Below are 14,930 nucleotides of genomic sequence, written 5' to 3' on the forward strand. Positions count from 1 at the left end.
GGGAGTGTGCAGGAGGCAGCTGATCAATGTTTCTCTCTCATCGATGTTTCTAACTCTCTATCCCTCTCCCTTCCTCTCTGTAAAAAACCAATAAAATATATATTTTTTAAAAAAGATGCCCACAGTGGACGTAGAAAGAGGTGGAGGGGTGATTTTTTTTAAATAGTGAATCAACAGAACTTGATAATCAACATAGGATGTGAAGTAGTGGGTTCCAGAGATAGTAGAAGGAGGTGTAATGGAAGATATCCAGATTTGTGGGCTGCACAACAGGTGGATAATTTTACTATTTATTAATTAGGTACAATGGAGGTGATCAAGTTTCAGTGGGAATTATCCACTACCTTGGAAAGACTGTCTATTCATTAGCACTGCCATTTCAAACATTTATTTTATTATTATCTTTCTAATTACATCCATGGGAAGCTAGTTTTTGACTGACAAATTCCACACTAGCAGGCCAGCTCACCTTGGAACATTTGCCTCCATGAGCCAATGAGTGAGCAGTCCTGTCTACCCTGGTTTATGCCTTACCGTAGTTGGCAAACTCATTAGTCAGCAGAGCCAAATATCAACAGTACAATGATTGAAATTTCTTTTGAGAGCCAAATTTTTTAAACTTAAACTATATAGGTAGGTACATTGTTATTAACTTAATTAGGGTACTCCTAAGGCTTAGGAAGAGCCACACTCAAGGGGCCAAAGAGCCGCATGTGGCTCGAGAGCCTCAGTGTGCCGACCACGGGGCTAGGGCACTGAGCCAAATCGGCTAGGGCACACTGAGTAGTTAAATGGGCACAATTAAAAGCACATAATGTGAACAAGTCTACAGATTGAACACATTATAAGCCTATGAAACCTTCATCATACTTAAGAGAGAGAACATTTTCTTCATCTTAAACGTTTCTGAAACTTGAAGTGGCTCTAAAACAGCTTATGTGAGCTTTCAGCCTTGGCAGTGGGCAAAGTCCACAAAGAAGGCGCTTTAGACCCAGTCTTCCCCTTACTGGAAATGTCTTCAAAAGGGACAACTCAAACAAGGAAAATGAGTTGTAAAGAGTAGTTTTATAAAGCAACATCAACAAATAGCAAAAAATAAGACACAGTCTCTTTTGTCACTGGAATAAGGTTACATAAATTATGACCTGTTAGTATATTGCAACTGCAAGGAGCCATTACCATAAGAACTATGATACAACACAGGCATGCACAAGGGACAGTATTAAAACAAACGGAGAAAATGTGGATCAGAAAATAGTACATCGTTTTTTATTATTGTAATATATAAACTGTGCTTATACATATTCAATATGCAATATACATGAGAATTTTAAGAATATAGAAAGTAAAATTTAGAAGGGAAAATAAAATATTAAAAACTATTTTATAAAGAAAAGAAAAATTGCAGTATCCAGTTAATATGGATACATATTAACTTGAGACTATGTATCCATTTGTTTTTACACATTGTTTTATTTTTTACAAAAATAAGGGCATGTTATATATATATAATTTTCTAACTTGTTTTAAATTTAAAATGACAGAATCGATGTCATCAAATATTTTAGAACATGAATGTTAAAAAATATCTATATATAGTGACTATATATTTCATTATTATAAATTACAGATATTCTATTTTTATTATTTCATTGCAGGCATGTACCATACATATTTTGAACCAGTCTCATATTATTGGACTTTAGGGTTGCTAACTGTGTTTCTCTTTTGTTAATAATTTTCTGTTGAACAGATTCTGTTAATATGCATCCATGTTTATTTTCTTAAGATAAAGTTTTTAGAAGTGTAATTGCTGGAAGAAAAGAAAGGCTTATTTTTAAGTTTTCAATAATATTCAAATATATTAAACAAAATTTTAAAATTTAAAAAACCTATTTTATGGTCAGAGCACTATAGATAAAATCTTTTAAATTACCTCCTTCGCACCCTCCCCCCACCACCACCCACACACATACACACACACATGATTTAAATGAATAGTACATCTGGTCTGAATATTTTCTTTCTGATTTTAATAGAGTACTTTATTCTCCTGGTTAACATTTATCCCAGGAACAAGCTGCGTCCTTTAGACTGTTCGCCCCCCCCCTCCCAAAAAAAAAACAAAATAATGTCTGCATAGTATCTCTATACACTAGGTGCTAAATTAATGTTACTTGGACCAAGAATCCTTTCTTCCCAATGTTATTACCTCTCCCTTCACCCACCAGCTTCCAAAATCCCTTCGTAACTTTTATTTGTTCAGAATGGAGAACTGACTTAGTCCTCCTGAGAATTTTCCCACTGTGCATCTGCTGTGTACATAGTAGGTGCAGAAACGTTTTCTCTCAAAGGGAATAGACTCCCTTTCCCACGGTCCAAGTATCACTAAATAAACTCAACACTTCTGTAAAACCACCAAGGTCATTTGTTGTAGGAGAAAAGGGAGAAGGGGGTGTGGGTTTCCCAAAGCAATGGTTCTTTCCAGTGAGATGAGTTCTCACCTGGAAGGTGAACTCCACGCAGACTGGTCCCCAGGAACAGATGGGAGGCAGCAGACTTTCCCAGAATATAAAATCCCCTTTATCTTTGCATGCACAGCTCAGACTTGCAAAGCGTGTTTTGGTAAATTTTCTATAGAAATCATTAAGCTGAAGCACTTAATGCAGGACTTGCTCTTTTAAAGGCTGGCAGGAGTGGGAAATTTCTGTTAGCTGGTGTGGGACCCAGAGGCAGTCCCTCCCTCTTGGTGGCATATTCAGAAAGCTGGTTCTACAGGTTTGGGAGTCTGCTTGTGTCCCAAGGTTGCATCCATTTACTAGTGTTTGTCCAGTTGTCTAATCTTTGTGCTTCAGTTTCCTCATCTACAGGTAGGGAATAATAGTGCCCACTCTTACTGGTGTTTTCATTTTTAAGTTAAATATGCTAACATTTATGAAGTGCTATCAGAAGTGATAATATTGTTCTTTTTCTTTGAAAATGATATAGGTTTTATGAGTGTAAACTTGTTTCAACCCCATGGAATTGTAACATAAGATCTGTGTGTTTGTAAATTATACCTTATTTTAAAAGATAGAAAGTGAGAATCTCCGTGTATTAAACTTACTGAACTAATCGTATGTCCAAATTTTTTAAAAAATTGCTCTTCTAATTAAATGCTGTTTTGTCATATTTTCTAATGTACTGAACATTTTTTATTTTATTAGTACATTTTCTTTATTCTTAATTTTTCAATTACATTTGACATACAATGTTATATGAGTTTCAGGTGAACAACATATTAGTAAGACATTTATATAATATTTTACGAAGTCATCATGCCGATCAGTCTAGTACCCATCTAACATCAAACATAGATAATACAACATTATTGACTATACTAGAGGCCTGGTGCATGAAAATTCCTGCACTGGGGGTGGGGGGCGTCCCCTCAGCCCAGCCTGCCCCCTCTCACAGGGAGTGAGCCTAAGACACAGTTTGACCTCCCTCTGTGGAGGCGACCAGGCCAATCAGGAGAAGGTGCCGCCCCCCTCACCCTGCTGCTGCTGCCACTGCTGACCGCCACGGCTACCTGAGCCCCGGGCCTTGCAGCCGCCGGGGCTTACAGCTGCCTGAGCCCTGGCCCTCACAGCCACTGAACCGCTGTGGCTTTGTCCAAATGGACATCTGGAAGACGTCCAGTCTAATTAGCATATTACCCTTTTATTAGTATAGATTACCTATGCTGTGTACTTTATTCCAAAAGTTTTTTCTTCCTTTATGTGTGTTGGCCTAAAACCTGGTAACGTTTATTTCACTTCTCTGTTTACTAGGTACCTGGAGCTGCTGGTGAGAAGTCTGAAGTCAGTGTGATTCTTAGTCTTCTGACCATACCCAGTCTGTTCCCTCTCTCTGGAAGTAGTGGGATCTTGTCTTCATCTCTGGTGCTCTGAAATTGCACAGTAATATGTCTAATGAGTTCTTTTCACACTCAGTCTGAAGTGCATTCTTTCAATCTTAAGCCATTCTTCACTTTTGGAAAATTTTCTGCTTCTTCTGCAACTTCTGCCTTTCCTTTCCTTTTCCTACTTTTAAATTATTTTTATCACTCCACTTGTACTGTTCTCACTTTCTGGAATCCCATTTAGGTGGATGTTCAAACTTGTCAGTGTTGTTCAGTTCTCTTGTCTTTTCTTTCATATTTCCCATCTGGTTTTCAGTTTGTGTTATTATCTGCTAGATCATTCAGCTTTCTAGTTATCTGTCAGCAGTGTCCACATTGCTACTCAGTCCGTCTACTGAGATATTTTACTGAAGTTTCAATACTTAATTTCCAAAATCTCTAAGTGATTCTTTCATATGCCTGTAGCAGGAAATACTTGATAGTCTTCTCTTTGTTCTATTTCTCCTTCAGTAGGTGTGAATTCAGCCACAGGTTGAGTCTGATGCCTCTCTTTTCCTTGTCAATTCTGTAGTCATTCTTGGTTTCCATTTTATCTTTGATTTTGAGAGTTCCTCTCACCTAAAAAAATGACAGTTGAATGTGTCTGGTATTTTGGGAAGATGGGATGGGACACATAGCAAGATGTGACAATAGTTTGCCACCTTTGAGTGAGATCTTCTGCTCTTCCAAGGGCCTGAAACTCTCTATTCCTTCCTATTCCCAGTTTCTCTCCTCACTGCCTCACACTAGCAAAGTGTTTAGCAAAAACCAGAATGGAATCAAGGGTCAACGTACCAAGCTTTGGGTAATCTAGCTCTGATCAATAATAGGCCTGAATTGGGTTTCCTCCAACTTGTGTGTTGACTCTAGGCTGAATCTCCCCCTTGTGCCTTCCTAGCACACACTTCACATATATTATAGGTGGTGGATTCTTGCAGTTTCATTTCTCCCTAATCCTGATCTTCACTCTCCAGCTTGTTGGAATTCCCCAACACAACTGAAGTGTTAATGAATTCTTCTCTTCCCTGGCTCTTATTGATGTTAATTGTTAATTTCATCACTAAATGAGGATTAGGCCGATGATAACTAGACTCCATCTGCAATCTTGAGCCAATTCTTTAACATGCACTTATACAATCCTCTTTATATCTGTTTTTACAAGTGCATATATTTTATCTGCATTTTTGAAATGGGAAATGAAAACATAGCATGCTAATGTAATTTTCCCAGTATCTTCCACTGAGTGGCTGAACTACACCCAAATGTGGACACACTCCTGACCTCTAGTCCTTCCTTGTTACCATATTAGCTGGTGCACTAGATTTGGGCATACTAAAACAATAGTCTGTATTTTCTCCACATGTAGCAGTCACAAGTCACTTTCACATGCAGTGTGTTCTCTTTTCCTTATAAAAGCTCATATTATTTTTTTCCTTATAAAAGCTCATATATATATATTTTTTACAAGCATATTAACCTGCTGGAAGGGGCGCCGCATCTCCCGACAGTGCTTCTTGTGGGCGGGCCAGTCCTTCTGCGGGCACTGCGAGCCGCAGTACAGGGCCACCTGGCAGCGCCAGCAGATGTTGAACTCCCGGAGCTGCTTCTAGATCATCGTGCAGGGCGGGTAGTGGCACTCGTAGTAGGTGCAGGAGCTCTCCTCCTCCTCCACCACCTCCCCGTTGGCGTTGTAGTATCGCGTGGCGCTCAGCGCGGGGAACTGTTCCTCGATGGGGTCCGTGGGAAGCTGCTGGATTTCGAGCCAGTACAAGCTCTGCTCCCTCTGTTTGCTGGAGGTCTCCTCCGCTTTGGGCCGCCAGCCCCACGGCACCAGCTGCAGGTTGTCCAGGCGATTGTCCACGGTCACCGCGTTGAGATGCACAACCTGGAACCTGGGAGCGATGCCGCCCCTGTGCCGCTCCCACAGCAACTCGTGCAGCAGCGGACCCGAGCCCCTTCCCCGGTTCTTGTCGAAGGCATACGCGGAGATCTTAGCCCCGTTTCCGAGAGAGAGAGAGAGAGAGAGAGAGAGAGAGAGAGAGAGAGAGAGACATCAATGATAAGAGAGAATCATTGATGCATTGATGAGCTCCCTCCTGCACGCCTTTCACCAGGGATCAAGGCCACAACACTGGCATGTGCCCTGTCCTTACAAAAGCTCTTGATAGAGCACTGTTATCTACCCCAGGCAGGAAATCTTTGGTATTAAAACAAATAAGAAAGTTACCATAGACGATTGAGTTCTGTTAGGTAGACTCGGGATCTAGAAACTTTAGGTCTTTAATGGGCAAGAGGGTAAATCCTGAGGTATTCTGGATATTTTTCTACCATCTACATCAAATAATACGGCACTCAGCATGCTGAAAGATACGCATCAAAGACTGCAAAGTCATCTTGTTTCCCATAAAATATCTTAAATTCATCTTTAAGGACATTGGATTGTTACTTTTTTAAAAAAAAAATTTGTTTTATTGCTTAAAGTATTACAAAGAGTATTACATATGTCTCCTCCCCGCCCCCTTTATTTCCCATAAAATATCTTATCTTCATCTTTAAGGACGTTGGATTGTTCCTTTAAACGAACCTCCTAGTAAAGTTAGCATCCCTGAGCTTTGTAAAAGAAGCAACTTGGCTGGGACCTCCAGTTTAAGGAAGACTAAGAAATATTAAAGATGTGAGAGGAGTTGAGAGGAAAATAAAAAATGAATGTCTTAGGTGAATGGCCTGAGCCTTTTCTATAATCAGAGAATCTGTTTCATATTTTTTTCCATTTCAGTGATAATAATAAGGGAAGGTAATATTTATTGTGGACCAGACACTGGGCAGTGAAATTTATATGAATTATTTTGTTGAATTATTTTAACAAGTCAATGTTAGTAGGTAGTGCTATTCTCATTCTACACATGAACATTTTAAGATACAGACATCCTTATTTCTCATACTATTTTTTTTTTCAGTAAAAATAACTATGACTTCTTTAAGAAATAATTGATTCTGGTTTCCTACAGAGAGATATAAAATAAATTTGAAGCATTTTATGTGTATGAAAGCAAGATAGCTTTCAAGCATTAATGAGGTCATGTCCAAAGAATTTAAGAATCAACAGAATAGGGGGTTCTATTGGTGAAATGCCGGGGTCCAGCCCCAGCAGTCCAGGGGTTCCCAAAGGTGTGGACAGAGTCGGCGAAGAATGTTTTACACGGAGACAGCGTTCAGAACTCTCTAGCTCTCTTTAGTCTCTGTGGATCTTCCTGTGCCTGGCTGAGGCCACAGAGAAAAGATCCCGAGGCAATCTGAGCCTTTATTTTTATAGTCAGAGGTAAACAAGATAGTGGTTACCAAAGTTACACTGTTCTTGTGAGTTTCACTTGTTTTTGTTCTTATTGCACTTCCCTCAGCCCATTAGTTTCCCAGGTAAGATCTAGGGAGCGTTATAAGGTCAAGCCTAAATATGCTAAGAGGACTGTGCCCTCTAAGCTGGGACTTGTTTGTGACTTTGCCAACAGGTCAGTCCGAGGCTTAACCCTATATTGGCTCCCCACAGTGAAATTTGCAATAATGGAGAGTTATGACTGTAGTTGAAATACATGGACTCTATGAGGCATTATGAGTCCACAATTACACACAGACAATGTGGTATTATTAAGTTATTTATTGGATCATTGAGAAATGTGAAAATCATTTAATCCTATCCACAACATAAGGCATTTTTAAAATTTAGACCTTCATTGTGTAAAATTACAAATCTTTAAAGTTGCAACAATAACACATTAAACTCCACTCTCACTTTGCCTGCTGTGTTCCATAGTATATCCTATTGATTTCATAAATGTCATGAGATCTCCTCTTTTGTGCTGGTGTCATGAGTGGGGTGTGCTTTCCTTTACCTGACCCTGAGGTCCTTCTTTTTTTTTTTTGAAACGTGTAAAGAATTTTCGTGAGTTTATTTGAGCCAAACTGTGGACATATGCCGAGAAGCAGAAACTCAAGGAATTCAAATTACAAATCTTTAAAGTTGCAACAATAACACATTAAACTCCACTCTCACTTTGCCTGCTGTGTTCCATAGTATATCCTATTGATTTCATAAATGTCATGAGATCTCCTCTTTTGTGCTGGTGTCATGAGTGGGGTGTGCTTTCCTTTACCTGACCCTGAGGTCCTTCTCCCTATTTCAGTGCATCAGCCTCTTCCTCCTCACTGACCACAGGTAGTTCTTAGAGTGGTGGTGGTGAGGGGGTCCGGGGGGTTTCTTATCTTGTCCACTGTAATTCTTCCTGCTCTTGACAAAGGCACTAAAAACAAATGGCAGCTTTCATGTGTGGAGGTCTGCAGCTTAGCTCAGAAAGCACTTTGAAGAATGCCAGATTGTGTATGCAATTTACCTTGGGGTGGTATGAAGGGGGCTCATGAGAAGTAGTTGTAGAGCTGAGCTGGTGCTGAGCGGCACAGACAGAAAATGTGCCCTTAAATGTGGGGCCATGAGGACAGTAGAGATGTCACTCTGAATAGAAAAGATTCTTTAGGTCAGATTTCAAACAACCAGTTGAATATACATGATGGGCAAAGACTTATTACTCAAAGGTCTGTGCTTTTCCACTGCACAACACTCAATAGCTGAAGATTATTTTCCATTTATTAAAAAAGAATTTCAGGTGCTCTCTAGTTGTCAGGTATCATGACAAAGTTGTAAAAGGGTAGCTTGGTATCTATCTATTGCACTGTTTAATGACAATGTTTATGTGAGTTTTGAGATTTTTTTATGATGAGCCTAGAGATATTAGGCTAAGTGAAGTAAGTCCGATAAAGAAAGGCAAATACCACACAATTTCGCCTTTATGTCGAATCTAAAGAACAAAATAAATGTGCAAACAAAATAAAACAGACTCATGGATACAGAGAACAAACCGATGTTTGTCCAATGGGAGGGTGTCAGGAGGGTAGGCGGAAAAGGTGAAGGAATTGAGAAGTACAAATTGGCAGTTACAACATAGTCATGAGGATGTAAAGTATAGCATAGGGAATCTATTTTTTTTAAAATATATTTTATTGATTTTTTACAGAGAGGAAGGGAGAGAGATAGAGAGCTAGAAACATCGATGAGAGAGAAACATCGATCAGCCACCTCCTGCATGCCCCCCACTGGGGATGTGCCCACAACCAAGGTACATGCCCTTGACCGGAATCGAACCTGGGACCCTTCAGTCTGCAGGCCGACGCTCTATCCACTGAGCCAACCGGTTTCGGCTAGGGAATCTATATATACAAAACCGGTCCATCCCCCTGGCCCTCAGGCTCCAATTGATCAGGGGATGGCTAAAAGGGGAACTGGGGTCCCTCAGGCTCCAATCAATCGGTGGCTGTGGCTGGCAGTGGCGACAGGGAAGCAGCTGGAAGGCAGACCTCTTGGTCCCTCCTCCAGGCCCTCAGACTCCAATCAATTGGTAGTGGAGGCAGGGTGGGACTGGGGACTGGCTCCCTTAGTAGTCCTGCAGGTTCAATCTCCAGAGGACAGGCCAGGCACCAACCAACTAACGCCACCGGCCCTATCCCGACAGCACTGCCAGCCTCATGGAACTCAGCCTCGAGCACTGCGGCCACTTTCCCTCCCTAAATGCTCCACAAGGAAGAAAGGATACTGCCAGCAGTGCCAGGGGCAACCAAAGGTGACTGCTTTCCCCTACCTGCCCCGCTCCAGATGAAGTGTGAGCACTGCACATGAAAGGAATGTAGTAAAACAACAAAAACCAATGACCAAGAGAATGCCGCAGTCAATGTCCGGAGTCCGGCTCAGGAGAAGGGAGAGAAGAGAGAATTCCATAAGTTGGACAATGCCAACATGTTTCTGAGCGACTGCCTGGTATGTGACAGTTGTGTGACCACAAAGGAGGGAGTTGTCATCAGAACACCACAGACTTCTTCCGTGTTCTGAACCTTAATAAGAAATGTGATACCTCACAGCACAAGGTGCTGGCAGTGTCATGTGTCCTCAGTCTCTGCCTTATTTTGCTGCTAAATTCAGCCTGAGTGTCACTGATGCATCCAGAAGGTTCTGCGGCTACTCAAAAGCCTTGGAGTACACTGTCTTTCACAGGAAGATAGCTGCGGACTTCAGCATTCTAGAGATTCAGAAGGAATTTGTGCGTCGGTACTGCCAGCACTGTGAGGAAGAGCCCCGGCTATCCATGCTGACCTCCGCCTACCCTGGCTGAGTTTGATATGCAGAGAGTGTGCTGGGTCACCCCATCACCCCCCACCTCTGCATGGCCAAGTCTCCCCAGCAGATCATGGGCTCTCTGGTGTAGGATTACCTCACCAGATTGGCGAACCTGTCCCCAGGTGCAGACAAGATTTTCCAAGTCATTGTGGCCCATGTTATGACAAGAACTTGGAGGACCTTTGAGAAGATTTTCCCACAGCTTTGCATAGTTCCCAGGGTGCTGACTGCGTGTTAACCTCAGGTGAAATTGTCCAGATAATGGAGCAAAGTGACCTTGCCTCAAATGACACCACCATGGACACTCTATTTGGAGACATGAAGGAGGAGAAGGTAAGGCTCCACGAGGGTGCCAGCTCCGGTGGGTACCAGGCACAAATCTTCAGGCACATGGCCAAAGCGCTGTTCAACAAGGACATGGGGGTGCTCACCTACTGCACCCTGATGAACAAAGACTTCCAGGAGGTCACCCTTGAAAGGGACGGAGAAATTCTGCTATGCTTTGAGGCTGCTTATGGCTTTTGGAACATCCAGAAGTGATACTGAAGCTGTAGAGCGGCAAACTCCCTTGACACTTCTTGGAGGTCCTAGCCTGCGCTGGGGATGCCTAAGCGACAGGGGCCAAAACCAGGCGGAGGACGGGCGTGGAGACAGGGCACTGCTGCGGCAGATGGAAGGCATCTATGCTGCCATCCTGGTGTGGCCCCCGGAGACCAGTCCCCATGTGCAGGAGCTGTACCAGGAGTGGCTGGCGGGGTGGACTCCCCCCGGGCCCAGACAGACCTGCACACCGCCTAGCAGGACCCAGGGCAGCCTGCCAGGACATCAAGTGGTAAAGGTCCAGCAGACACCCAGCCTGAAGGCTGCCTAAGGATGGGTTTCAGAAGCGTGAAGGAAAGGCTTAGCATCTCTGTCATTGCTTTTGCTTTTAGAATTCCCTGTTCTCCATCTGTCGGCTTCCTCCCGCTAAGTGGCACTATCGTCATCACATGGGTGCAACTGGAATATTGTATCTCAAGAGGATTGCCCCAATGTATGTATCCTCTTATCCGACGATGAAAAAAATCCCAAAGAATAAGAATGGAGACAGACTACTGTCCTTTAGGCTTAAAAAACACCCCAGAAGTGTCCTTCTAAGAGCTGAGACTTGGTTCTGTCCACATGCCTCAGAGAGATTGGATGAGGAAATGGCTCGATTTGGCCCTGACTTTACTCACTTATGTTACTCTTGAAGGTGTCTTTGCCACAATGTGAATAAACTGCCACCTTTTGGAATAGGGGCTCATAGGAAAGTCTGCATTCCCAACTTCTCTTGAAACATATCTCTGTTCTGCAGCTGTGGCCACTGTCCTGAGACCAGGTCCTGTCACTGGGAATCAGGGGGCACTGGAGTGGAGCCCCCCTGTGGGAAGCCACCTATTGTCTTCTCTAGAATAGAAGTGTGGACAAGGAGCCCGGAATGCTGGTGACCCTTGAGCCCTGGCAAAGGTCACGGTTATGCACCAACTGTTTAGTCCAGACAATGGTAGCTGAAGCAACTTTCCCACCAGATAGTCATGTAAATCCTTACTGATAAGATAGTCTGTCTGTTACTGGAAATTGCCTGCCTAAGGGCTATAGTTGTATCACAAACTGAATAAAAGGATGGCAAGGCCAGAGCCCAAGTGGAGTCCTTCCTCTTCGAATGGGCTCCCGCCTGGCCCCCCCAATTTCCAAATTATTATTTTTTGTCTTGTCTCTTTCATTTGCGTGCAGCCCCTCTTCCAGAGCCCAAACCCCGCAGGATGTGGTATCATTCACATCACACCTCCCATGCCCTTTTAGATTCAGGGATTGAGCTGAACTCACTTTGGGGGAGGCCTGGAAAGGGTGTCAGGTGTCACAGATGGAAGGATGGAGAATGGAGAGGCAGACACCCTGCTCGATCCCTGCCTCGGTGGGGTCAGGCAGATTAAGGCTGGCCAGCCAGCCCCACAATTGGGTGAGATAATGTCCTCTGTGTCCACCTCTCACCCCATGGGCCCAGCCACTCCCCTCAGCTCCAGGCAGCTCTCTGCGTTCCACGACAGTGTGCTCTGCCCTCATATTCTGCTAACCCTAAATGAGAAGGAAGAAAGCAGTTGGTACACAGACAACTACACAGAAAAATAGGGCTCATGGCTGGCAAGTGCAGTGGCAGTGGCGGGAGCCTCTCCTGCCTCCATGGCAGTGCTAAGGAACAGCGACCTGAGTGGCAAGGAGCAGTGAGCAGGTGGGCGGTAAGGAGCGAGGGGTCCTGGACTGTGAGAGGAATTTGCAACTGCTGGCTTAGGCCCATTCCCCACAAGGAATGGGCCTAAGCCAGCAGGTGGACATCCCCTAAGGGGTTCCAGATTGCGAGAGGGTGCAGGCCGGGCTGAGGGAACCCCTCTTCCAGTGCATGAATTTCATGCCCTGGGCCTCTAGTCCTATATCCTAAAACCCTAATATGCAAATTGACCGAACAGTGGAACGACCGGTCTCTATGACATGCACTGACCACCAGGGGGCAGACACTCAATGCAGGAGTTCTCCCCTGGTGGTCAGTGCGCTCTCATAGGAGGAGCCCCACTCAGCCAGAAACCAGGCTCATGGCTGACGAGCGCAGCGGTGGTGGTGGTAGCCTCTCCTGCCTCTGTGGCAGCACTAAGGACCAATCGGGCATCCCCCAATGGGTCCAAAACTGCAAGAGGGTGCAGGCTGGGCTGAGGAACCCCCCTACCCAGTGCACGAATGTCGTGCACTGGGCCTCTAGTATAGTCAATAATCCTATATAATAAAGAGCTAATATGCTAATTTGACCAAACAGCAGAACGACCATCCAGATGATCTTCCAAATGAAGCTGGAGCTGCGAAGGCCAAGCCCCTTTCACGAATTTTGGGCATCAGGCCTCTAGTATTGTAATAACTATGTATGGAATAAGGTAGGAACTAAACTTATTGGGGAAACCATGTTGTAAATTATATAACTACCTAACTGCTATCCTATATAATAAAGAGCTAATATTCTAATTAGACCAGATGGTAGAACAAACTTCTGGAATGACCTGCCAGAACAACCAGTGGGCAAGGGGCAAGGCCAGTGAGCCTGCGCTGCCTGGTCAGCTATGGCGGGCCTGGCACCTCCCCTTTCACAGAGGTGGTGGGAGAGGTAGCAGCATGGGCCTGGTCCTTCCACAGAGACAGCCGCAAAGGAGCTGGCCAAAGCCATAGTCGAACATCCCCTGAGGACTCCCAGGCTGCCAGAGGGATGTCTGACTGAGAGCTTAGGCCTGATTCCCCGGTGAAAAGGCCTAAGCTGTCAGTCGGACATCCCCCAAGGGGTCCCAGACTGCAAGAGGGCATAGGCCGGGCTGATGGACACCCAAGTGCACACATTTTTGTGCATTGTGCCTCTAGTAATATATAGCTGCAGTGAATATAAAGTATTGAATGTCTATTTAATTAAAAAAATAATTTTATGAAATATGACATATCAATTAGAAAAAAATTGGCATTGCCCTAGCCAGTTTGGCTCAATGGATAGAGTGTCGGCCTGGGGACTAAAGGGTCCCGGTTTCAATTCTGGTCAGGGCACATACCCAGGTTGCAGACTTGATCCCCAGTAGGGGACATGCAGGTAGCAGCTGATCAGTGATTCTTTCTCATCATTGAAATTTCTATTTCTCTCTCCCTCTACCTTCCTCTCTGAAATCAATAAAAACATATTTTTAAAAATTTACATTATAACTACTAAGGCAAAACAATATATCTAAGAAGTGTGCAATACTAATTTTCATCTATAGTTCTATGGCTCCTGGACCAGCAGCATCAGGAAACTCGTTAGAAATGTAAATCTGGAAATCTACCCCAAATCCACTGAATCAGAAAATCTAGGGGTGAGGGCTACTATCTGTATTAACAATCCCCCTAAGTGATTCAGATGCATCTTCAAGTGAGAGAACCTCAATTCCTAAACCAGTGGCTCTCAACTGAAGCTGATTTTGCCACCCAGGGACGTTATCAAGAGCTGGAGACATTTTTAGTTGTCATAACTGGAATGGAAAGTGTTACTGACATCCAGTGGGTTGTGAGCAGGGATCCTGCTCCATATCCTATAAATACAAAGGATGGCCCCATGAGAAAAAAATTGTCCACTCTATAATGCCCATTGTACCAAGGTTGAGGATCCCTTCTCTAAACTGAGCCTCCACTCTTTTGAGTGCATAAGAAATTAAACCTCACACATTGGTTTCTCTGTTTGTGGGGCCTTCATCCTCAATTCTACAGCCTAATTCTAGTTGTAGATGGACCAAAAGCACACAGGTTCTTAATCCAGATGACTATGTTCAGTACAGTGCTCTCTTTGGGTCCTAGTGCCAAGGTTTAGTGCTGTTCCTGTTGAAATGTTGGGGCAGGAAACTCTCCCAACTACCCTGATCCAACCAGGACAAAAATTGCTCCACATCACCAACCAGACTTTCCCATGAGACCATTGTCTGGACTACATAGAATTTAGGCATACTGAAACAATGTGCCAAGGTCAAGTGAAACAATAGGTACCATGATGTAATGCCCTCCTCCTAAACTTCCCAATAAATAGCCACCTCCCTGGGTCTGGGTCTTCCCACTCTCCATAAACCCAACCCAGGCTCTTCCCATCACAAACCACTTCACTTCAACTTGTACAATCAAACACAAAGTCTCTTTATTGTTTGGGGTTTGGGTGGATTTAGAAAGCTCTGCTGTTAGAAGCAACATTGAATCATTTTCCCTGGTGTGGGAGTGAGGAGG

At 43.8% G+C, this 14,930-nt stretch overlaps 1 protein-coding gene and 2 pseudogenes across 1 annotated transcript in view; 1 reads left to right on the forward strand and 2 right to left on the reverse strand.

Moving 5' to 3' along the window:
- Positions 1–2,688, reverse strand: part of LOC102252075 (glycine N-acyltransferase-like) — a gene marked incomplete at its 3' end in the record, with an annotated part of 10,657 nt that extends 7,969 nt beyond the window's left edge. The window contains exon 1 of the mRNA XM_005862123.2: positions 2,505–2,688. The remainder of the gene's footprint in view (positions 1–2,504) is intronic.
- A 1,008-nt stretch (positions 2,689–3,696) lies between these two features.
- On the forward strand, positions 3,697–11,641 carry LOC102249892 (annotated as a pseudogene).
- Positions 4,379–5,930, reverse strand: LOC102252370 (annotated as a pseudogene).
- Positions 11,642–14,930: the final 3,289 nt, after the last annotated feature.

Source organism: Myotis brandtii, unplaced genomic scaffold (assembly GCF_000412655.1).
Source record: "Myotis brandtii unplaced genomic scaffold, ASM41265v1 scaffold1609, whole genome shotgun sequence".
Classification (NCBI taxonomy): domain Eukaryota; kingdom Metazoa; phylum Chordata; class Mammalia; order Chiroptera; family Vespertilionidae; genus Myotis; species Myotis brandtii.